Consider the following 22,160-nt stretch of genomic DNA (forward strand, 5'->3'; position numbering starts at 1 on the left):
CTTCCGAAGACCCGGGTCCCCCGGTGGCCGTGAGTCTCTCTCCCGCCCTCAAGAAGGTCGGAGGGAAAGACGAGTGACCCACCGTGACGACCGCGCTGCCTGTGCCGCGGGGGAAACTCGGCCGCTGCCAGCCCCCGAGCCGGGGGGTGGGGGGCGCACCGGGGATGAACGCAGGCGGCCCCCCCCCAGCCAGGCCGCCCGGAGGGCGAGGAAAACCTGTCGACGAGGGCGGGACTCGAACCCACGCGTGCAGAGCACAACGGATTAGCAGTCCATCGCCTTAACCACTCGGCCACCTCGTCGGGCGCCTCCCCGGCGCGCTCAGGCTCTTCACCCCGCGCTCGGTCCCGCCGTGACCCGCCGTGACCCGCCGTGACCCGCGAGACCGCGTTCCGCCGGCCTCGTGCCGGCCCCGTCCCCCGGCCGTCCCCCCGGCCGGGTCTTTTCAGGCCCCTTCCCGGCGCGCGGCGGGCTGAGCGGAGCCTGTGCGCGCACCTGCGGCCGCGGCGCCCGGGGCTCCGCGTGCCCGCCGCTCCGGGCAGGGCTGGGCCCCCGGGACGCGCCCGCAACGCGCCAGCCTGCGCGCCGCGCCGGCCCGTCCCTCCGGTTCGCTTCTCCGGGGCTTGGCACCTGCGCGGGGGAAGCCGGCGGCGGCAACCCGAACGCGAGCGCGCGGAGAGCCCGCGCCGGGGCCGGAGCGACCGCAATCCCGGCGAGGCTGACGCAGCGCGGCCGCCCCCGCGCCGGGCACGGCCGGGGGCGGGGACCCGGGATCGGGATCCCGGGGGCGGGGGCGGGGGCGGGCCCCGTCGCGCTCCCGGGGGCTTCGGGAGGCCGCCTCGCCGGCGCGCTCTGCTGCGCTCTCCCCGCCTCCCTGGTGTTTCTTCCCAGGGGACACTTGACGCGTCGGTAAACCCAGCATCAAGAACCCCTTTCACTCACCAGGCTCCTATGCTTTTCTGTATTTCGCGCAGGATTCTGGAGAGAAATGGGAAGATGAGATTCTTACTTGCCAAGAGGCTTTTTCCTTCCCATGGAGCCTCCACCTCTCTTCTTAGCTTCGGCACCGGGGACCCTCTTCTCTCCCTGTCAGGTTCCTTTACTGAATTTCATAAACTCACCTCCAGCATACACCACCCATCATGGGAAACTCACCTACAATCCGTAGGTAAAAGCACTAAGGATTTGTTCATTTAGTGAGTCAAACAACCATATTATCGGTGTTATGATTTTCCTTAAGCCTTGAGTTAGGACTCCTGTTTTGTTCAAATCGATTAGGTTCACTGCTTGTGTGTCCCTCTTTACAGTTCCCAGGAAACCCAATTTATACCGGTGACTTCAGAACTATTTCTCAATACAAATTTTGAGTCGGAAATTTCCCTGTTAGATTAACACAGTTTGTTTGTTTGTTTGTTTGTTTACTGTTTTCCCTCCAATGCTCCCCAGAGGGCAGGGATCATAGTTCATTATTCATCACATCACATCCGGCGAGTAGTAGACACACACAATAGCTATTCTTGAGTGAATGAATGAAACAAATCTATATTTTAATAAAAGAACTACTAAAATCAAAAAGCAAGGTACACAGAGAGACTGTTTTCAATTATTTCAGTTTGTTGGGCTCATGAGTAACACTGCAGGGCTGCTGTAAGGATTGAATGAATATGCAAAGCGCTTTAAAATGCCTGACCCTCGGAATCACCATTGGTTAACAAAGCTCTGCATTATCATTATTATCCCTAAGAAAAGAGAACCAGCAGAAAAAAAAATGAACCAGTAATATATGCAGGCAATCCACAGAAGTAGGAAAAAACCAGACAATAAACGTCCTAAAAGAAGCTCCACTTCATGTATATCTAAAGATAGCTAATTAAAATAGTAATAAATTCTCCCTTCCATCAGATTGACAAATATTTATAAAATTAATAATAACAAATCTGGGCCAGATGTTGGAAAGCGTGTTTTGAAATACTGCGGTGAAAATGTAAACTGGCAGAAACACATTAAAAGATAATCTTTTTTAAGTCCTATTAAAATTTAAAAATTTACATCCTTATTCCCTTTTTTTTTCCAACTTGTTTTATTTACAATGCCAACTTTTAAAAGGTCATTAAACTAAAGTTAACTAGACAATAAACTAGGCAGAAATCGCTTTACAAAGAGTTTCGGAAAGCCCAAGATGCCACCTTCTACAGAGAACCCACAGTTCAGGTTTATTTAGAGCAAAGAAAAAAGAAACTTTTGATCCATACTAGAAGAAACTCAGCCATAAGTTTGGAATCTGTACTCAAACTACACATGCAAGGAGGACAATATTCTGCTTAAACAACTGATTTGCTGCTGCCATTTGTCTACTGTTTGTCTAATATTAACAATTATAAACAGAGCAGTGCAACTAGTATTTGGAACAATCCTTACAGTGTTACAGTGTCAGGCATAACATTTCAGTTCTCTTCACACCACTGGTTCTCTTTGCGTACCTGGGCTTCCTCTTCTTCAGTAAAGTCATTTTTGATATTGAAGGTCTTGCAGATCTCCTCAGGAGTTTTCCCCTTGATCATATTGGCAACAGTCTTGCATGTAACATCAAGCAAACCTTTGATATCTAAGTAGTTCACAGCCAGAATAAGTTAAAAAAAAGTGTTCCTTGGTCAACTTTCAGGAATTCTTGGTCCCAAACAGGGATATCATCTGTCCGCTTTTCTTTGTTCTCATCATCCTCGGGAGGAGGGGGGGTCATCCTTGTGGTGGGTGCACCACTGAATGACCTTTTTTAATATTGCTGCGTTAACATTTGGTAGAGGAACTGGGTCATCATCTCCCTCATCATCCATTCCCAAATCTTCCAACATGGTCTTGATAGTCACAGACTGTTTGGCAATTTCAACATCAACCTCAAATATCTCTCCATCGGAACTCTGCAACTTAATTGAAGGCATGGTGCACGGTCTCAGGCAGACTGCGGGCCATAGGCTGACAAGAACAGAGCGGCCTCAGCTACAAGAAGAGAAAGGTGGAGAACAAGGCCACCCATCCTTATTCCCTTCTTAAAACCCAACTATCAAGTGGAGGTGGGAGGGATGCAAGTTCAAGTGTAGTATGCACAGTCTTGTTATTATTATTATTTTAAATACATATGAAGGTAGATCGATAAAGAGTTTTAGATAATATCAGTGAGGCCCATTTAGCCTCAGCCTCAATTGCATTAAGGCTCAAATTCACACCTTTCTTGATACCTCCAAAGTACATTATACATACAGTTACTGTATATTTATTTGGTGTTAACAGTTCATCTTTCAGTATAATTATTTCAAATATATCCCAATTTTTAGAATCTTCCTTTTGTATTTATTTTGATGTGCTGTAAGACTAAAAAAAGTGGAAATTGCCCTGGGCCTTTTACAACTTTTGAAAAACCATGATGGGCACTGACATCAAAAATACCTGCAAGAAATGACATATCAGATAAAGGGCTAGTACCCAAGATCTAAAAGAACTTATCAAACTCAACACCCAAAGAACAAATGATCCAGTCAGGAAATGGGCAGAAGACATGAACAGACATTTTTCCAAAGAAGACATCCAAATGGCCAACAGACACATGAAAAAGTGCTCAACATCGCTCGGCATCAGGGAAATCCAAATCAAAACCTCAATGAGATACCACCTCCTCACACCAGTCAGAAGGGCTAAAATTAACAAGTCAGGAAATGACAGATGTTGGTGAGGATGCAGAGAAAGGGGAACCCTCCTACACTGTTGGTGGGAATGCAAGCTGGTGCAGCCACTCTGGAAAACAGTATGGAGGTTCCTCAAGACGTTAAAAATAGAGCTACCCTACAACCTAGCAATTGCACTACTAGATATTTACCCCAAAAATACAGATGTAGTGATCCAAAGGGGCACCTGCACCCCAATGTTTATAGCAGCAATGTCCACAATAGCCAAACTATGGAAAGAGCCGAGATGTCCATCACCAGATGAATGGATAAAGAAGATGTGGTTCATACATACAATGGAATATTACTCAGCCATCAGAAAAGATGAATACTTATCATTCCATCCATGTGGATGGAATTGGAGGGTATTATGTTAAGCGAAATAAGCCAATCAGAGAAAGACAATTATCATATTATCTCACTCATATGTGGAATTTAAGAAACAAAATGAGGATTATAGGGAAAGGGAAGGAAAAATAAAATAAGATAAAAACAGAGGGAGACAAACCATAAGAGACTCTTAATCACAGGAAGCAAACTGAGGGTTGCTGGAGGGGAGGTGGGGTGGTGGGGTAACTGGGTGATGGGCATTAAGGAGGGCACGTCATGTAATGATAATGAGCACCGGATGTTATATACAACTGATGAATCACTGAACTCTATCTCTGAAACTAATAATACACTATACATTAATTGAATTGAAACAAAAAAAACAAAAAAAACAAAAAAAAATCTGCAAGAAGTACATCATTTAGAAGTTATTTTAATAATTAACCTATCATTTACCTTGCCTTTGTAAAGATATCCAATAAATGATTAAGAAAAGTTACCATTTGTAGAATAGTTACAGATAGAAATGCAAAAGAAATGCTTTAAAAATCATCATTTTAGGGGCGCCTGGGTGGTTCAGCTGTTAAGCATCTGCCTTCGGCTCAGGTCATGATCCCAAGGTCCTGGGATCGAGTCCCGCATTAGGCTCCCTGCTCTGCGGGAAGCCTGCTTCTACCTCTCCCACTCCCCCTGCTTGTGTTCCTGCTCTTGCTAACTCTCTCTCTGTCAAATAAATAAATAAATAATCTTTTTTTAAAAATCATCATTTTACAACTGTTAACGCATAATGAATGTAGGAAGTAATAATCAGTGGTTGAAGAAACCACTGGGTGGAAGGCAAAGGGGTGGACCAGCTGATAATATTTGAACCCAGTGAACAATCTTAGCATAATTAGAAGTGGAAAAACCTAAGTTATATGCCACCTGATGTGATACTAGAGGAAATACATAGTGAAACTTTTTTTTTAAGATTTTATTTGAGAGAGAGTGAGCATGAGCAGGGGGAGAAGGAGAAGCAGACTCTCCACTGAGCAGGGAGCAGGACGCTGAGGTCATGACTTAAGCCCAGGACCCCAGGATCATGACCCAAGCCAAGGGCAGATGTTTAGCCAACTGAGCCACCCAGGCACCCCTTACATAGTGAAACTTATAATGAATTCTAGCTGAGAACAACTGAATGTGAATCCCCAGTTTATAAGAGATACGGAGAGTAAGAAAACACATTAAGTGATACCACAAGGATAAAATCAACCAAACTTAGAACATAAGAGATTCTAGAGGACAGATCACCCAGTTACATAAACAAGTGAATGGCATTAAAAAAATAAAAGAGGCAATGTTACACGGTGAGAATTTTAAAGAGATTTTATCAACCATAAGCAATGTGTGGACCTTATTTGGATTATGAATCAAATCAACTATAAAAAGGCATTTTTACAAAACTGAGAAAATTGAACTTGGACTGAGTATTAGTATTAAGAATTTTAGTTAGGGGTGCCTGGGTGGCTCAGTTAGTTAAGTGTTGGATTCTTGAATTTGGCTCATGTCATGATCTCAGGGTTGTGAGATTGAGCCCCATATTGGGCTTCGAGCTGGGTGTGGAGTCTGCCCGAGATTCTCTCTCCCTTTGCCCCTCCGTAAAAAAAGAAACATTAGAAAAAAAAGAATTTGAGTTAAATTTTTTAGATGTGATAAAGTTATTGAAATTACTTTTTTAATGTCTTTATTAGAGGTATATACTGAAATATTTAAAGATCAAACTGCATGATGCTTGAAAATAGCTTGAAATACTTCAGAAAAAATGGGGAGGGATGAATGAAATAAGAATAGTGTGTGTTAATCATTGTTGAACCAGGCTGAGATGGACGTGGACATTCATTATACTATTCTAACTGTGCAAGTTTGAATGTTTTAATAATACAAATTAAAAGAATTTGTTTGATGTGGGTCTTTTGGTTGTCAACTCCTGGTTTTTAGTCGTAACTGTGGTCAGGGCACCTGGTGGCTCAGTTGGCTGAGCATCGAACTCTTGATTTCAGCTCAGGGTGTGATTTCAGGTTGTGAGATCGAGCCCCACCCCAGCTCTGCTTGCTCAGAGCAGAGTCTGCTTGGAGTTCTCTCTCTCCCCCTCCCCCTCCCACCCCGCTCCCTCTCTTATTTTTTTTTTTTAAAGATTTTATTTATTTATTTGAGAGAGAGAGAGAGCGAGAAAGAGCACAAGAGGGGGGAGTGGGAGAGGGAGAAGCAGACTCCCTGCCGAGCAGGGAGCCCGATGCGGGACTCGATGCGGGACTCGATGCGGGGACTCGATGCGGGGACTCCAGGATCATGACCTGAGCCGAAGGCAGTCGCTTAACCAACTGAGCCACCCAGGCGCCCCCGCTCCCTCTCTTAAATAAATAAATCTTTATTTGTAAACGGTGTAAAAAGCTCCCATTCTTAAAGGTTAGTTTGATGAGTACACAACTCTAGACTGACAATTACTTTATTTCAATACTTCTAAAATAGATTTCCCTTTTCCTGGATTGTATCATGAAATTAAGGTTCTTGTTAACATTTTAATTGTTCCTCCTTTGCAGAAGATCTGCCCATTTTCTCTGGCTGATTTCAGATCTCTTTGGTGTAACATACTTTCAGTAGGAGGTGTGAAGATATAGTTGTTCACTTTACCTTGCTCGTGATGCACTGTGCTTTCTGAATCTTTTATGCATGAAAATTCCTCTCCAGTTCTGGGAAATTCTCAGCTATTATGTTTTCAAATATTACCTCACCTACATTTTTCTCTTCTTTTATTCCTGGCTCTAATTATATATACTTCAGAATTTATTACTTGATCCTACATCTCTACTGTGTTCTTTTATCCATCTTCTGTGGCTGTGTTATAAACTACCCTGAAACTCGGGGGCTTAAAACAACACCCACTTATTTTCTCACAGTCCTATGGGGTAGCAATATGGGTAGGGCTCAAGCGGGCTGTATCAACCCTTCTCTTTGTGGGGTCAGCTGGACTAATTTCTTTGTGGCCAGTTGGTAGGTCAGCTGGAGACTGTTCTTGGATGGCCTCAATAACGTATCTACGGTAGGCAGGGACTATTTCTGGGATTTGATCAGGTTTCCTCAGTGTGATCTTTCTAGCAGGATGGTCCAGCCTTCTTTCACAATGATAGTAGTATTCCAGGAAAGTTGGGGGGCACGACAAGGTTTCTGGAGATCAGGCTTGGAAGTGGCGCATCATCACCTCATTGTACTCCGCTGGTCAGAGCAGCTCAGATTCAAGGTTTAGAGGAATAAATTAGACTCCACCCCCTGATGGGAGGAGGTGCAAATGACCTGTGGTCAGGTTCATCTGTCACAGCTTGCTTCGAATGTTCCATGTTCTTAACTATTTTTGTCGTATTCTGGATCAGCGTTTTGGCTTTATCTCTCAATGTAGCAATTCTTTCTTCGGCCGTAGCTAATATGCTGTTTAGTCTTACCTACTCAGAAATTTTAATTTCAACTATTGTATCTTTATTTCTTGAGTTCTAAATGTTATATCATTCTATTCATTCTTCTTGCATACTCTGTATCCTTAATTTATTGATACATATCCTACATAGCTATTCTTTATCTTGTATCTTAAAATTTCAACATCTGCAGTTCCTTAGGTCTATATATGTCACATTTTGTATCTGCTGAACCATAACCATAGTGGTTTATCTTCTTGTGTGTGTAGTCACCCTTACTGTTGAGCTGGCTGTGTGATCTTAGTATGAATGAGTCCTGCAGGCCTAACTTGGGGAAGTTTTCTGTCAAAGAGGGTATGTTTCTACTTCTTCCCAGAACTGGGGACAAAGCTGACCCTGAGCCACCCGCATCCCACAACAGGTTTCAGCCCATAACAAGCGTCAGGCTCTGCTCTTCCACATCCCCACTCTTATGACATGAAATCATTCGCCCCCACAGTTGTGTCAGCACCTGGCTTCAGGATAACCTGCTCCTGGACTGACCCAGGTGTGTTTCCTATACTGCTTGTTCCCAGCTGCTCTGACTCCCAGGCACTCCGGGCAGGTCCCACATCTAAAGCTTGGATCACTAATTGCCCTGACTTGGGCTCCAGGGGCTCCTGAATTACTGTAGAGCCAGATAACATTTATTTGTTTTGCGTGACCCCTTAGAGAATTCTCCAACTCTTTGTGAGACTGGAAATGTCACAATGGATGTACTATTCAAGGACTAATGGTTGGGAAGTAGGGCTTTCTAATCAGTCATAATTGGTGAAGATTAAAAAAAAAAAAACCAACAAGAACCAAAAGGCACACCCAAATCATTGAAAATGGACAGTCCTGTCATGAGAAGTGATGGTTTTCAATCAATAAAGAATGCCACAGATAAAATTCGTGAACATATAATAGACTGGAAGGAGATTTTTTGCAACAACTAAGACTGACAAGAAATTAATATATACTATATAAAAGACCCCTTGCAAAAGAGCAATTAAAAAACAAAAATTTAAAAATTTAAAAATACCACCTGGCTGGCTCAGTTGGTGGAGCGCGCGCCTCGATCTTAGGGTTGTAAGTTCAAGCCCCACGTTGGCTGTAGAGATTGCTTTAAAAAAAAAAAAAATCTTACTAAAAAAATAAAATACCATCAGAAAAAGAGGCAACACAAAAGAAAAATGGGACAAGGAAATAAATAATTCAGAAAAGTAATGCCTAAATGACATAATATTAAGAGATGTTGAACCTCACTAGAAATCAGAGAAATGCCAATCAGGAAGAGTAACACAAAATCCTGCCTACAAAGGAATGGCGCAGACCATAAAGGTGGAGAACAGCAGGTGTTGTTAAAGATGCCGGGGAATGGAAACTTCTATGTGCTTCTGGCAGGAGGGAAATCACCACAGCTGTCTTCCAGTGCCGACTTGCAAAACTTAGTGCAATCAAGTATCACATGGCCGCTGTAACAAATTACCACAAACTCTGGGTGGCGTACAGCAATACACATTTATTCTCTTACACTTTTAGAGGTGTTGGTGGGGCTGCACTCCTTCCAGCGGCTGCAGGGGAGAATCCGTTTTGTTTAATTTTCCAGTTTTTAGAGCTGCACTGTTTTCATTTCTGAGCCCGCGGTTGCTTACTGTGCGTTCAAAGCCTCAGGGCAGCATCTCCCTTCAGCAAACACGCTGTCTTCTTTGCTTTCCCCTCATGGAGGACAGGGATGAGTACATTCAGGGCCCATCCCCAGAACCCAGGATGACTTTCCCAGCTCAGAACCCCTACCTCCATCACGTCTGCGCTCTCTTGCTGTCCGAGGTAACACTCACAGACTCCAGGGACTGAGACCTGCATGCATTTGAGGGCTGTGTGATCTAGTGGAGCACAGCATGTGTATTTTTGGACCCTGGGTGTATCTCCCAGCCAATTCTCCCCCAAATCTTCAGGGACAACTTTACAAAGATGCTTTCTGTAAGCAGGCACGGCATCTAATTTTAAGCCTTTAAATCTGGTCCTCATCCCTCTTCTTTTCTCGTCTCTGCTCTTTTCATTCTAAATGCTATGAACGAGTGAGTTCTCCCACTAAACACCAGAGTATTTGGGCACGGAGCTGTCACTCATCCACGCGAGGCGGTCTCCAGATACGATCATTACACAACACCAGCCACCAAGTATTCAGCTGGGAAATGCACGACCTGAAACTAACCATGAGAAAACTACAGTCAGACCCAGAGTGAAAACGTTCTATTAAAAAAAAAAAAAAAAGGTGGTGGAAATGCTCCAATAAAGCAAACTAAAAGAGGCCAACGAAATGCAATGCCTGACCTCTAGCTGGACGCTGTACCAGAGGGAGAGCGGGTCAGCTGGTCCAACCGGCACGCCGACTGCAGATGAAATGCAGCCACGGTGTCCAGCGTTCACTCCCCGACGTTCCTCACGGCGCCTGGTTCGGAGCAAAGTACGAGAGGACAACCGAGCAGGACGGACTGCAACTTACTCTCGAATCGGAGAAAGGGGAAGCAAAGGGTCACGCAAGTGGAGTGAAAGACGAACAATGGCTAAATTGTACTATTTTTGTTCTTTGTTTTCCAACTTTCTAGTAGGTCTGAAATGGTCTCAGAGGCAGAGAGAGACTGCACCGGGTGCTCCAGGGACATCGACGGCTGCGAGTTTGGGCCGGACCGGGCCAACCCTTTAAGGTAGAAGCGCCCCGCCCCCAAGCCATCCAGGGAGCCGGCGATTCTTCGCGGCTCCCGAGGTCCCCACGGCTGGTCGTGGGGCAGCAGAGCCAGGGCTGCCTGACAGCGAGCCGACAGCCCCCCAGCCCCCCACGAGCCCCGCCCGGCGGGGGCCGCCAGGGGGCTGCGCGCAGGGCCACCTGTCAGCCAGGCTCGGGCTCCCAGCTTGTCCTTGTCATCCATGCGGACGCCGCGAGCCCGCGGGGGCGTCCGCCCAGCACGGAGCGGCCAGCGGCCGTTCTCGGCGCCCGGAAGCCGAGGTGGCGTGGGGGTGTCGGGCCCGGGGGGCGCGGGGGGCGCGGGGGGCGCGGCCCCTCCCCCCCCGCCCCCCCCCGCCCGGCCTCCCGGGGCTTCTCAGCGCAGAAGGCAGGACACGCGGCTGGAAAGCGCGAGACCGCACACGGTGCCTTCAGCCTCCTTCCTCCGAAATCTCGTCTGCGGTTTTCGGGTTTGGGGTTTTGCCTCGCTGTTTTCGAAGCCCGCGCGCGGCCCGGTCCGCACGCGAGCAAGTCCGCGTCCACCTTTCCTCTGCCGTCGACCGGATCTTTCAGAGGCGAAGGAATCACGGTCATAAATCACGAGAGGAATCGCAGGGCCGCGGCGGCAGGCGGGGGTGTAGCTCAGTGGTAGAGCGCGTGCTTAGCATGTACGAGGTCCCGGGTTCGATCCCCGGCACCTCCACCAGTTTTGGGCGGCCGCGCCTGGGCCCGACGCGCTCCCCCTCCGCCTCCCCCGCCCCCTCCGCCTTCCCCGCCCACCCCGGCCTGGGCCCTCCCGCGCACCCCCTCCGCCTCCCCCGCCCACCCCGGCCTGGGCCCTCCCGCGCTCGCCTTCCGCCTGCGGGCCGTCGGAGCGACAGCCGCCGTCCGTGCCGAGGACGCCGCCGCCGCGGCCCCGGATCGCGCGCGACGGGAAACCCCGCCCTCGGCCTCGTCCCTTCTGACTTGAAAAGCTCCGGGGGCGAAGAACGCACCGGGCGGACAGCAGAAGAGGATCGCAGTGATTTTTTCCTTCTGAACCTGCGGACTGCTTCACCCTTTCGCGTCGCCGGACGTGCACCGAGCGGGCCCAGTCGTAACGGTGGGATTTCACGCACACGAGGGACAGCGAAGTGCGGCCCAGTGCGCGGCGCCTCCAGAGCGGGAACGACCGAGACCGGGCGAAGACTGTGGCTGGGGGCCCAGAGCCTCCGCCTCTTCAATAAATAGCCCCTCAGGCAAACAAACGACGTGTCAGGCTCATTTTAGAAGTGACTAGAGGACCATCTCCACTGCCCCCAAACCAACAAGCATCCCGCGACAACACCTGCGGACCCCAGCCAATTCAAAACTCAAAGCCGACTTGCCAGTCTGCAATATTAGTTGAATAGACACTATGGAGAGAGCCATCACTTTAGATTTATTAATTTCTAGGGATTGTTTTATTCTGGAAGACAATCTGTGTAATATATATTGTGAGGAGATTTTTGTGATCTCTACCACCTATTTAAGTCTCTTTAAGGTGTTTTGTGTCAAACAGATTTAAAATTTTTTATGACAAGACAAGGATGTCTGTTATCTTCATTACTGTTTAATGCTGTGATGGAGGTATTTCTTCTTTTTTTTGAGAGAGAGAGAGATGGGGAAAGGGGCAGAGGGAGAGGGAGAGAGAGAATCTTAAGCAGGCTCCACACCCAGAGCTGAGCCAGATGTGGGGCTCCATGCCTGGCTCAATCTCAGGACCCTGAGATCATGATCCGAGCCAAAATCAAGAGTCCAAACCTTAACCGAATGAGCCACCCAGGTAGATGCCTCTGTGATGGAGGTATTAATCAAGGCATTCAGATATGAAAAAATAGAGGATTAAGTATTGGATAGTAAGTGATAAAGCTCTCTCCATATATCTTGGAAGGATTATACATCTGGAAATCATCTTTCAAAGTGGGAAAGCTACTACAAATAGAGAATTTAGAGGACCTAGTTGTAAAACCAACACAGACTCACACGCAATAGTCCAACCTTTGGAGGTTTTTGGATGGCACTCATTATTTTGAAAGCTGACCAATGAAGGAAACAAATCAAGTACTTATCCTATATGAGTAATATGGGATTTTTAAAAAAGATTTTATGGATTTATTTGAGAGGGAGAGACAGCATGAGAGCGGGGAGGGGCAGAGGGAGAAGGAGAGGCCGACTCCCTGCCCCCAGCAGGGAGCCAGACAGGGTGCTTGATCCCAGGACCCCAGGATCACAACCCCAGCTGAAGGCAGATGCCTAACTGAGCCATCCAGGCGCCCCTGGAATGTTTTTAAGATAAACATATAGTTGATAAGGCAAAGATTTTCTCCAAAGAAGAGTCACAGCTGATAAATGCAGGAGGAATGATTAAAATTAGAGTCAACAGTTTACAACAGATACGATGCATCCAGGTCACAATCATCAATGGCGGCTACAACCATGAGGAGAAATTGGATGGGGAACTCTAGAATGGACGGAATGGGTTGACATCACCTAAAACCAACGATTAATTCCATGACACTAAAAGTAAGAGAACTACACATCATGTGCGTGTGGATGCAGTGAAATAGAACATACCCAACCCCACCAACGAAACACCTGAGTTAAAAAATTAATGCTTTATCCAGTCAAACCAATGGAGCCATCTATTGACAGTAAGTATTGGGAATACAAGAATCTGTTTAATAACACATGCAATCAGCCAGATCCAGAGTGTGAAAAATTCTCCTGGGTAAACTGACCCTCAGAGAATAAATGGCATCAGGGGGGGAAAGGAGGTAGAACTCATACAGATGAAATGACATACAAGGAGATTAAATGCAACATGTTTGGATCTGGATTCGAACAAAATAAATGGAAAATGAAACAACTGAACATGAACTGAGCATTAGATTATATTAAGAAGTTTCTTTAATTCTGCTGGTTGTGATACTATTATGGTAATGTTTTTAAAAGTTATCCATGTGAAAATATTTATGGCTGAAATTAATATAATGTTTGGAATTTGATTTGTTTTCCAGGGGGAAGCAAAAATAAAAAGTGAAAGTTGGTAAAGTTGAACAAGAACAACAAAGTGATGGTTAAATGCTGAAATTGTGTGACTGAATGCAGCTGTATTCATTATAGTATAAGCTCTATTTTAAAATGTCTGAAACAGAGGTGCCTGACTGGCTCAGTCGTATGACTCTTGGTCTTGGGATTGTGAGTTCAAGCCCCCACACTGGGGGTAGAGATTATATATTAAAAAAAAATCTTAAAAATAAAATGTCCAAAACAGAAAGTTAAAAATGTTTACATTTAATATTTGTTATTTACATTATATATTTAAATATATTTTTAATTTAATTTTCATTTTTCTCAAAGAAATGGGCAGAAGACATGAACAGACACTTCTCCAAGAAGACATACAAATGGCCAACAGACACATGAAAAAGTGCTCAACATCACTCATCCTCAGGGAAATACAAATCAAAACTACATTCTGACCTCACACTGGTCAGAATGGCTAAAATTAACAAGTCAGGAAACGACAGATGTTGGCGGGGATGCGGAGAAAGGGGAACCCTCCTACACTATTGGTGGGAATGCAAGCTGGTGCAGCCACTCTGGAAAACAGTATGGAGGTTCCTCAAAAAGTTGAAAATAGAGCTACCTTACGACCCAGCAATTGCACTACTGAGTACCCCAAAGATACAAAAGTAGGGATCTGAAAGGGTACGTGCACCCCGATGTTTATAGCAGCAATGTCCATAATAGCCAAACTATGGAAAGAGCCTAGATGTTCATCAACAGATGAATGGATAAAGAAGATGTGGTACACACACACACACACACACACACACACACACACTGGAATATTACTCAGCCATAAAAAATGAAATCTTGCCATTTGCAAACAACGTGGATGGAACTAGAGGGTATTATGCTAAGCGAAATAAGCCAATCAGAGAAAGGCAATTATCAGATGATCTCACTGATATGTGGAATTTGAGAAACAAGACAGAGGATCATAGGGAAAGTGAGGAAAAAATGAAACAAGACGGAACCAGAGAGGGAGACAAACCATAAGAGACTCTTAATCTCAGGAAACAAACTGAGGGTTGCTGGAGGAGAGGGGGTGTTAAATTTAATTTTCATTTTTCTCAAAGAATGGCTTCTGTTTCTTGAAAATCATTGCAGTGTGGGGCGCCTGGGTGGCTCAGTCGTTAAGCGTCTGCCTTCGGCTCAGGTCATGATCCCAGACTCCTAGGATCGAGCCCCGCGTGGGACTCTCTGCTCAGCGGAAAGGCTGCTTCTCCCTCTCGCACTCCCCCTGGTTGTGTTCCCTTTCTCGCTGTGTCTCTCCCTGTCAAATAAATAAATAAAATCTTAAAAAAAAAAAAAAAAAGAAAATCATTGCAGTGTATAGTTTTTTAATTAGGCATAATTTACAAATAAAATTGTAATATATTTAAAATGCGGATATAGGTGGCTCAGTCAGTTGAGGAGCCAACTCTTGACTTTGACTCAGGTCATGATCTCAGGGTTGTAAGATCAGGCTGCATTCTCTGTGGGCAGTCTGCTTGAGATTCTCTCCCTCTCCCTCTGCCCTTCCCCCACTCCTCTCTCAAATAAATAAATAATTCTTTAAAAATGTACAATGTGGTGATATATGTACAATGTAAATCAAAACTACAATGAGATACCATGTCGCACCTGTTAGGATGGCTATTATTTTATTTTTTTAAGATTTTTTTTATTTATTTGAGAGAGAGAAAGCACATGAGCGGGGGAGGGTCAGAGAGAGAAGCAGACCCCCTGCCGAGCAGGGAGCCCGATGCGGGACTCGATCCCGGGACTCGATCCCGGGACTCGATCCCAGGACTCCAGGATCATGACCTGAGCCGAAGGCAGTCGCTTAACCAACTGAGCCACCTGGGCGCCCCAGGATGGCTATTATTTTAAAAAAGATAACAAATGTTGGTGAGAATATGGAGAAATTAGAACCCTTGTGTACTGTCTGTGAGAATGTAAAATGGTGCAGCAGCTATGGAAAATAGTATGGATGCTCCTCAAAAAAAGGAAAAACAAAACTCCAAAATGATCCAGCAATCCCACTTCTGGATACATATCCCAAAGAATTGAAAACAGGATTTTGAAAAGACATCTGAGAGTCAAGATATGGAAACCACCAAAGCATCCACTGACAGGTGAATGGATAAAGAAACTCTGGCATATATATATAGAAAAATATTGTTCAGCCTTAAAAAAAAAAAAAAAAGGAAATCCTGCCATTTGTGACAACAGGGATGGACCTGGAAGACCCTGTGCTAAAGGAAATAAGCCATCCTGAAGGACAATTCCTGCATGAGGCATCTGTGTGCAACAGTCAAACTCATGGAAGCAGAGAATGTGGTCGGGATTGCCAGGACCGGTGGAGGGGAGGAGAGAGCGAGCTACTGCTCAGTGAGTGTAAGGTTTCAGTTGTGCTAGATGAATATGACAGAAGTCAGCCCACAGTTAGCAAGAAGGTATCCTGCACTTCAGAGTTTAAGAGGGTAGGTCTCTCTCTCTCACACACACACTCAAAAAACAAAAGGACACAAACTTTGGGAGGTAGTGCATATGTTGAGACCTTGTGTGTGGTGATGGTAAAATGGGTATTTGCTTATGTCCAAACTCATCACACTATACACATCGAGTAGATATAGTTCTTTGTCCATCAAATGTACCTCAATGTAGGCATTAAATCTGAGTAATGTCAAGAGTTGACAGGTTTATTATTGATTTGCAGTTGTTCTCTGAATATTCTAGAAATTATTTCATTTTTTAATGAAATTTTAATTATTGCAAGTAACTTCTCCCACTCTGTTGTTGTATTAGGTGGTGCTCATATATATGTGGTGTAGTGTGATGGCCTGAGGGATGAAGGGGGATGATAGAGATTCTGATTCCAGGCTGATCACCTGAGACCAGGAGCCCTGAAGGCAGGAACTCAATGTCCCAGCTCCCACAGTCAGGCAGAGAGGAGGTGAACCCAACCTTCTGCCTTTTTGTTCCATTCTGGCCTTCAACAGATTGGATGATGCCCAGCCGTATCAGGGAAGGCTATCTGCTTTACTCAGTCTACCAATTCCAATGAGAATCTCTCCTGGAAAAAGCCACAGGCATACCCGGAGATGTTTAATCGGACATCTGGACACCGATGGCCCAGTGAAGTTGTCAGAAAAGCTAATCATCACAGTCATCGATGTGTTAATTTTTGTTAAGGTATCCTTTGTTTCTAAGGTATCCTAAATCTTTAACAATCTTTAGTTTCTTTATAACTAAAGAATACAATTAAAATAAATGTTTAGTTTGATGTATTATAATTTATCTATCACATCTTTCAACCTTCCCGACTGTACTTGAGTCTTTTTTTTTTTTTTTAAGATTCTATTTTTCTACTTATTTGACAGAAAGAGAGAGAGAGCAAGCACAAGCAGGGGGAACAGAGGCAGAGAGAGAAACAGATTCCCCTCGAGGCAGGGAGCGCAATGCGGGGCTCCATCCCAGGACCCCGGGATCACGACTCCAGCCAAAGGCAGATGCTCAACCGACTGAGCCACCCAGGTGCCCCCGTGTGTGTCTTGTGCGCTGACACGTGCAGTTGTAATGAAATTATCGTGATGATGGAGGTGATGATGGGGCAGCTAATTCACTGTGTATTTAACAGGGAAGAAAGAGGTCTTGGACTGCTGTTACTAAAACTGGGTCATGTTGGTAATTATTATGAAAGAACAGAACCAAAATATCAGCCATAAAAACATAATAATAACTCCTTTGCCTGCTGGAAGGGCAGCCGGAGTGGAGCAAATATGAAGAGCAAGTTTATGCACCCAGCGCCCTCTTGCCTGAGATGCCTTTTCCCTTCAGAACCAGTTCTTGTGACTGAGGAAGCCCTGCTCTACCCTGCACTGGGAATCCATCCTACCAGAGCTGTGTATGTCCCGTGGTGCGTATCATTTACAAGCAGCTAGCTTCAAAGGAAACTGGGAAGAAGGGAAATTAGAATGAAGGCCCCCCTGCAGCAGAGATCAAAGTGTTACTGCAAGATAAACGACCGAGTGGGGTTTGCACCCATGCATTATTCTGCCCTCCCAGCAGAGCTGGGACATCCGCATCCAAGGTCCTAGCATGGGAGGCAGCGTGGCTTCCCTTCAGCATCTACACTTCTTCTTCAGACTGGATGAAGAAAGGAGTTTAAGTTACTTGTAAATGTTCAGTGCTATATGTCACAGAATACAAGAACAGCCATGAGCATAGATGGCCCGTGTGGCCTCGGTCTTCAGCTCGTTCAGTGATAGTCCTCAGGTCAACAGCTGTTACACCAGAGCAGGTGTAGTCTATCGAAAAGAAAATCATGGAAGAGTAATTGAAAATAGATTTTTTCCTCAGCCAAAAGGGAGAAAACTTTCATCATGTGATGGCAGACAGGACCCAGAGTAAACAGATGCTGAAGACTCACGTGAAAGGGTAAATTAAATACACGGAGGCCCTTGCGGGGATCAGAAGCCTACTCGGTCGGTATCCACATCTAGCCTGCTGACCAGCTAGCGCATGGAATGATACATCGATAATCAATAAATGTGACGGCATGTAAGTCTGTATTTAACTGCCTGTACTTCTATTTGAGAGTTGCCAAGGGGACAAAGCCAAAAGCCTTGTTTTGTTTACAGAATTCAGGTCATGCCTTGACCTTTGAAGGGGCCAATGGAAAAAGGAACTGCTGGGGGGTCCTGTCCAATCTGGGTCCTCCAACAGGATGCCTTCCCTCCAAGACTAACCACATCCCCCTGATAGGTATTCCTGAATCTTCTGATCGTTGACAAAAAATGCCAACAAAATCGCATCTTTCTATAGCTTCTTAGAGATAAACTGTGCCAGGAAGTGGGAAGGAAGCTTGAAAGTGAAAACTAGCAGGGACTTGACAAGGGGAAGGAAATAAGCCATGAATGAATGAACAGACAGATGAGCAGCTAGAAGTTTTGCTGCACTTACCCCTTGGTGGGGGAGACATAAAGTAGAGATAACAAAGATAGAACTGGGATCCCATCCACGCACATTATAGACTCTCCTACCTATTAGATCCTCTCAACTATGTCTGTTCTGTCTCCAATCTTTGGTCAAAGGAAAACAAGTTTTAACCAGATTTGCATAGCTCCTTGTTCAAGACCATGTCTTATTCAGTAAGCAGTCGAAAATTTGGTTGTTATGTACGACAGTCAGAAAAAAAGTAGCATATTGGTAAAAGACCCGCATAAAAAGAAAAGGTATTTTAAAGTAAGTTGCTCAGACAGTTCCTGATATAAAGCTCAAAGTCTAATTGTTAAGAGAGGATGATCCAAATAGGCAAGAAAAGAGGGTAGGCTCATCTTCCGTGGTACTGCAGAGAATTCTGTTTCTGGTCTTGAGTCATCACCTCCATTCAACTGATATCTGCCTCCATGTAAACCCCATTCAGAAACTTGTTTTAGAGGAAGGTTTTATAATCATTTTGTTTGTAATGAGATTTAAATATATTCTAAAGTATTTTTTTATGATTCTATTTTTTAAATTTTTTATTTAAATTCAATTAATTAACATATAGTGTATTATTAGTTTCAGAGGTAGAAGTCAGTGGTTCATCAGTCTCATGTAACACCCAGTGCTCATCACATCACGTGCCCTCCTTAATGCCCATCACCCAGTTATCCCATCCCCCCACCCCTCTCCCCTCCAGCGACCCTCAGCTTGTTTCCTAGAGTTAAGAGTATCCTATGGGGGGCGCCTGGGTGGCTCAGCCAGTGAAATAGTGGCCTTCTGCTCAGGTCATGATCCCAGCGTCCTGGCTCTCTGCTCAGCAGGAAGTCAGCTTCTCCCTCTCCCTCTGCTTGTCACTCCTCTTGCTTGTGCTCTCGCCCTCTCTGTCAAATAAATAAACAAAATCTTAAAAAAAAAAAATGCTGTGTCACTTAAAAAAAAAAAGTGTCTTATGGTTTGTCTCCCTCTCTGATTTCCTCTTATTTTTCCTTCCCTTCCCCATGATCTTCTGTTTGTTTCTTAAATTCCATATGAGTGAGATCATATGATAATTGTCTTTCTCCAGTTGATTTATTCACTTAGCATAATACCCTCTAGCTCCATCCACGTTGTTGCAAATGGCAAGGTTCCATTTTTTTGACAGCTGAGTAGTATTCCATGCTCTGAAGCATTTTCATGATTTTGATATAGTAGCTTTATAATTTTTATTCAGTGGAGGAATTTGGCATTATTTGAACTTCCCCAGTAATTTAGTACACCTAACTTTAAATGCCCCCAATAGCTTATTTATTTAAGTACTGTAGAGCTCAGGGCAGCCTGTCCCAAAATGGACCTCTATGGCATAGTAATTATTTTTAATAGAAGCTACTCAGGGGAAACAGCAGGTGCAAGGACATCACACCCTCCTCTGGCCCCTGGAAGCAGGAAACAGATCTTTCATGTGAAAGGTCCCCTCCCTGCACTAAGAAGTTAAAGACACCCTTATCACCAGAGATAGGAAATTTAAAATCGAGACAGCTGTATAAATAAAACTTGTTGCTTTTTTACTAAATCTACCTCAGCCCAAAGTCCACTTAAAATAAGGCTCCCAAGCATCTGTTTTCTTTATCCTGTCAAGTCCTCACAAATTTATTCTTTGTCCGAAATAGGTCCCTCTATTTTTGGGTCTCTGTGCACAGGTAATAAAACTCTTTCTTCGCCCTGTTAATCTGTCTCAAATCAATTTAATTCTGAGGCTACTAAGGACTTCAGCTGGAGGAAAACTCCTTCCTCAGTAACTTTAATAATTGAAGAAAGGCCTGCCAAGGGTAAAATAAGAAGCCAGTCGGAACTCTCGCTCCGACCTTCTGAAGGTGGAGATGCCGGGGATCGAACCCGGGGCCTCATACATGCAAAGCATGCGCTCTACCACTGAGCTACATCCCCACGGCGCGGACGCTCTTTTTCCCCTCCATTGTCGACCAATAGTTCTGCCTTGCTGGTAAGGCGTGCGGCTGGGATTCCGCGGGTTTCTTCAACCCGCATTCACAGAAACACAGCCAGTGGACTTAACAAACGCGCATCAAGTCACACCTTCCACAGTTCCCTGTACCTCCCCGTAACGTCCTTTAGCGCGGTTTGTACTTGCAGATTTACGCCACTGGGTCCAATCTGCTTCGCTCTCGAGTCGGGTGATTCAGAAGGGCAGAAGCGGTGGCTGTGGGCCTCCCCGCCCCCCGCCCCCAAGCCGGCAGCACAGCGCCTGGCGCGGAGCAGCCACGCGGGAAGCAGCGGTGAGGACACCGGGGCGCACTGCGTTCAGGACAGCTGTGACCGCAGGAAGACTGAGAACCACACAGACAGGTAAGTTCAGGACGGTAGGACGAGCGCCCTGGCGAGGCGCAGCAGACGAAAAGCATCCGCGTCCTTGATCCGAAGCTGGGGGCCCAGCGGTCTGAAAACCAGCGCTTGGCCAAGTGAGTAAAGGCCCATCTGGGGCTTGCAGCGGTGAGCGGCGGCGCTTCTCCGATTGCGGCCGAAGTTCTGCGCGAAGGTGGCGCGCGGACGCCCCAGAGAGGTTCCCCGCGCGGCTCTGTCCGGGCTCCGAGCGGGGACTCGCTGGCCGCCCGGGCGAAGGAGCTGCGGGTCTGAAATGCGTTGCCGGTTGTCCCGAGTTCACGCTCGCCAAGCTCGTCGCCGGGCGGGGGTGCCCTGGCCCCGGGTGTCACTGTGCTCGACCCTCCCGGGTGCGGAAGGCCGCTGCGCTCGGGAGCCGACCGCTGGGTGTTTTCAGGACCGTCCACAGTCCCCGACGCCAACACCTGCGCCACCCCTCAGCGACCGAAGCGTGGTCCCCGCTCCGCGCTCGCGGGGTCTTCATTTCGGCGTCAGGCCCTCGGGAGGAGGGCGGACTAACGTGCCCCGCAGGCCCGGCCTGGCGTCGGCCGGTGCTGCGAGGACTCCCCGTGTCGCTCCCAGCGCTCGGAGCCAGGCCACAGCTTCAACTTGTGCCTCGCTCTGCCTCAGTTTCTCGCCCTCACTCCGGCTCTTTCCTCCGGGCGGAGTCCCGGGCCTCACCGGGTTTACCTCCCGCCGAGGCCGCTCCTCTGCGGTTGGAGCAAGCCTTGCTCTGTTACCAGGCCGGCTGTTCCCGGGGCCTCGCAAGCACTGGACTCTCCCGGAAAATGCCCAGAGCAGCGACGGGGCCCGGCCGGTCTGAAAACTCCCCTGGGCACTGCCGTGTCGACCCTCCTAAGGGGACACGTTTGGAACCAGTAAGGGAGACACAAAAAAGGAATACAAATGTCTACAAAGAAGCAGTAAAGTGGTGGTTTTCGCCTCCCGCGAGGCGCGAGACGACTGGCTAAGATGTGCGTCTCACCGAAAGCCCCCCCGCCACGTGAGCGGCGGCGAGTACGCCTGGATCGCGCGGCGCAAACCTCCCACGACCCTACTTCACCAGCACGGGAGGTCGAGGGAAGCGCACAGTGTCCCCGCGCTCTCCCGACAGCAGTGCCCTCGAGTCTCCAGCTCCCTGCCGAGTGCCCGGCCCACTCCGCACCTCCGCCTCCCCCGCCGCGCGAGACCGTCCCGCTGGAGGGGAGCCCGGCGGGCCTGACCCGGCGCGCCAGCCCCAGATGGCCGAAGGACGCGCTGGTCACCTAGTGGTCCCCGTCTACCGCGAAGGCCTCTGTGTTGTGCAGTGAACGTGCCCGGGTCCCGCGGTGGCCCAGACGGCAGCCGCCCCCCTGCAGCCAGCTAGCAAGCAGACGCGCAGGCTGGTGCGGGGTGTGCGCTCCTGCGCAAGCTGCGCGCTCCGCGGGGAGAGCGGGCCCGGCCAGTCTACGGCTGCCGCTTCGCCTTCGTCCCAATTCCCTC

At 47.0% G+C, this 22,160-nt stretch overlaps 3 non-coding genes and 1 pseudogene across 3 annotated transcripts; 1 reads left to right on the plus strand and 3 right to left on the minus strand.

Moving 5' to 3' along the window:
• Positions 1-220: 220 nt before the first annotated feature.
• On the minus strand, positions 221-302 carry TRNAS-GCU. Its single transcript has one exon. It is a non-coding gene; the product is annotated as a tRNA-Ser (tRNA).
• A 1,769-nt stretch (positions 303-2,071) lies between these two features.
• Positions 2,072-3,024, minus strand: LOC118027294 (annotated as a pseudogene).
• Positions 3,025-10,875: 7,851 nt separating this feature from the next.
• On the plus strand, positions 10,876-10,947 carry TRNAA-AGC. The gene has a single exon. It is a non-coding gene; the product is annotated as a tRNA-Ala (tRNA).
• A 9,209-nt stretch (positions 10,948-20,156) lies between these two features.
• Positions 20,157-20,228, minus strand: TRNAA-UGC. Its single transcript has one exon. It is a non-coding gene; the product is annotated as a tRNA-Ala (tRNA).
• Positions 20,229-22,160: the final 1,932 nt, after the last annotated feature.

The sequence above is a fragment of the Mirounga leonina genome, unplaced genomic scaffold (assembly GCF_011800145.1).
Source record: "Mirounga leonina isolate KUSES-001 unplaced genomic scaffold, KU_Mleo_1.0 Mir_366, whole genome shotgun sequence".
Classification (NCBI taxonomy): Eukaryota; Metazoa; Chordata; class Mammalia; order Carnivora; family Phocidae; genus Mirounga; species Mirounga leonina.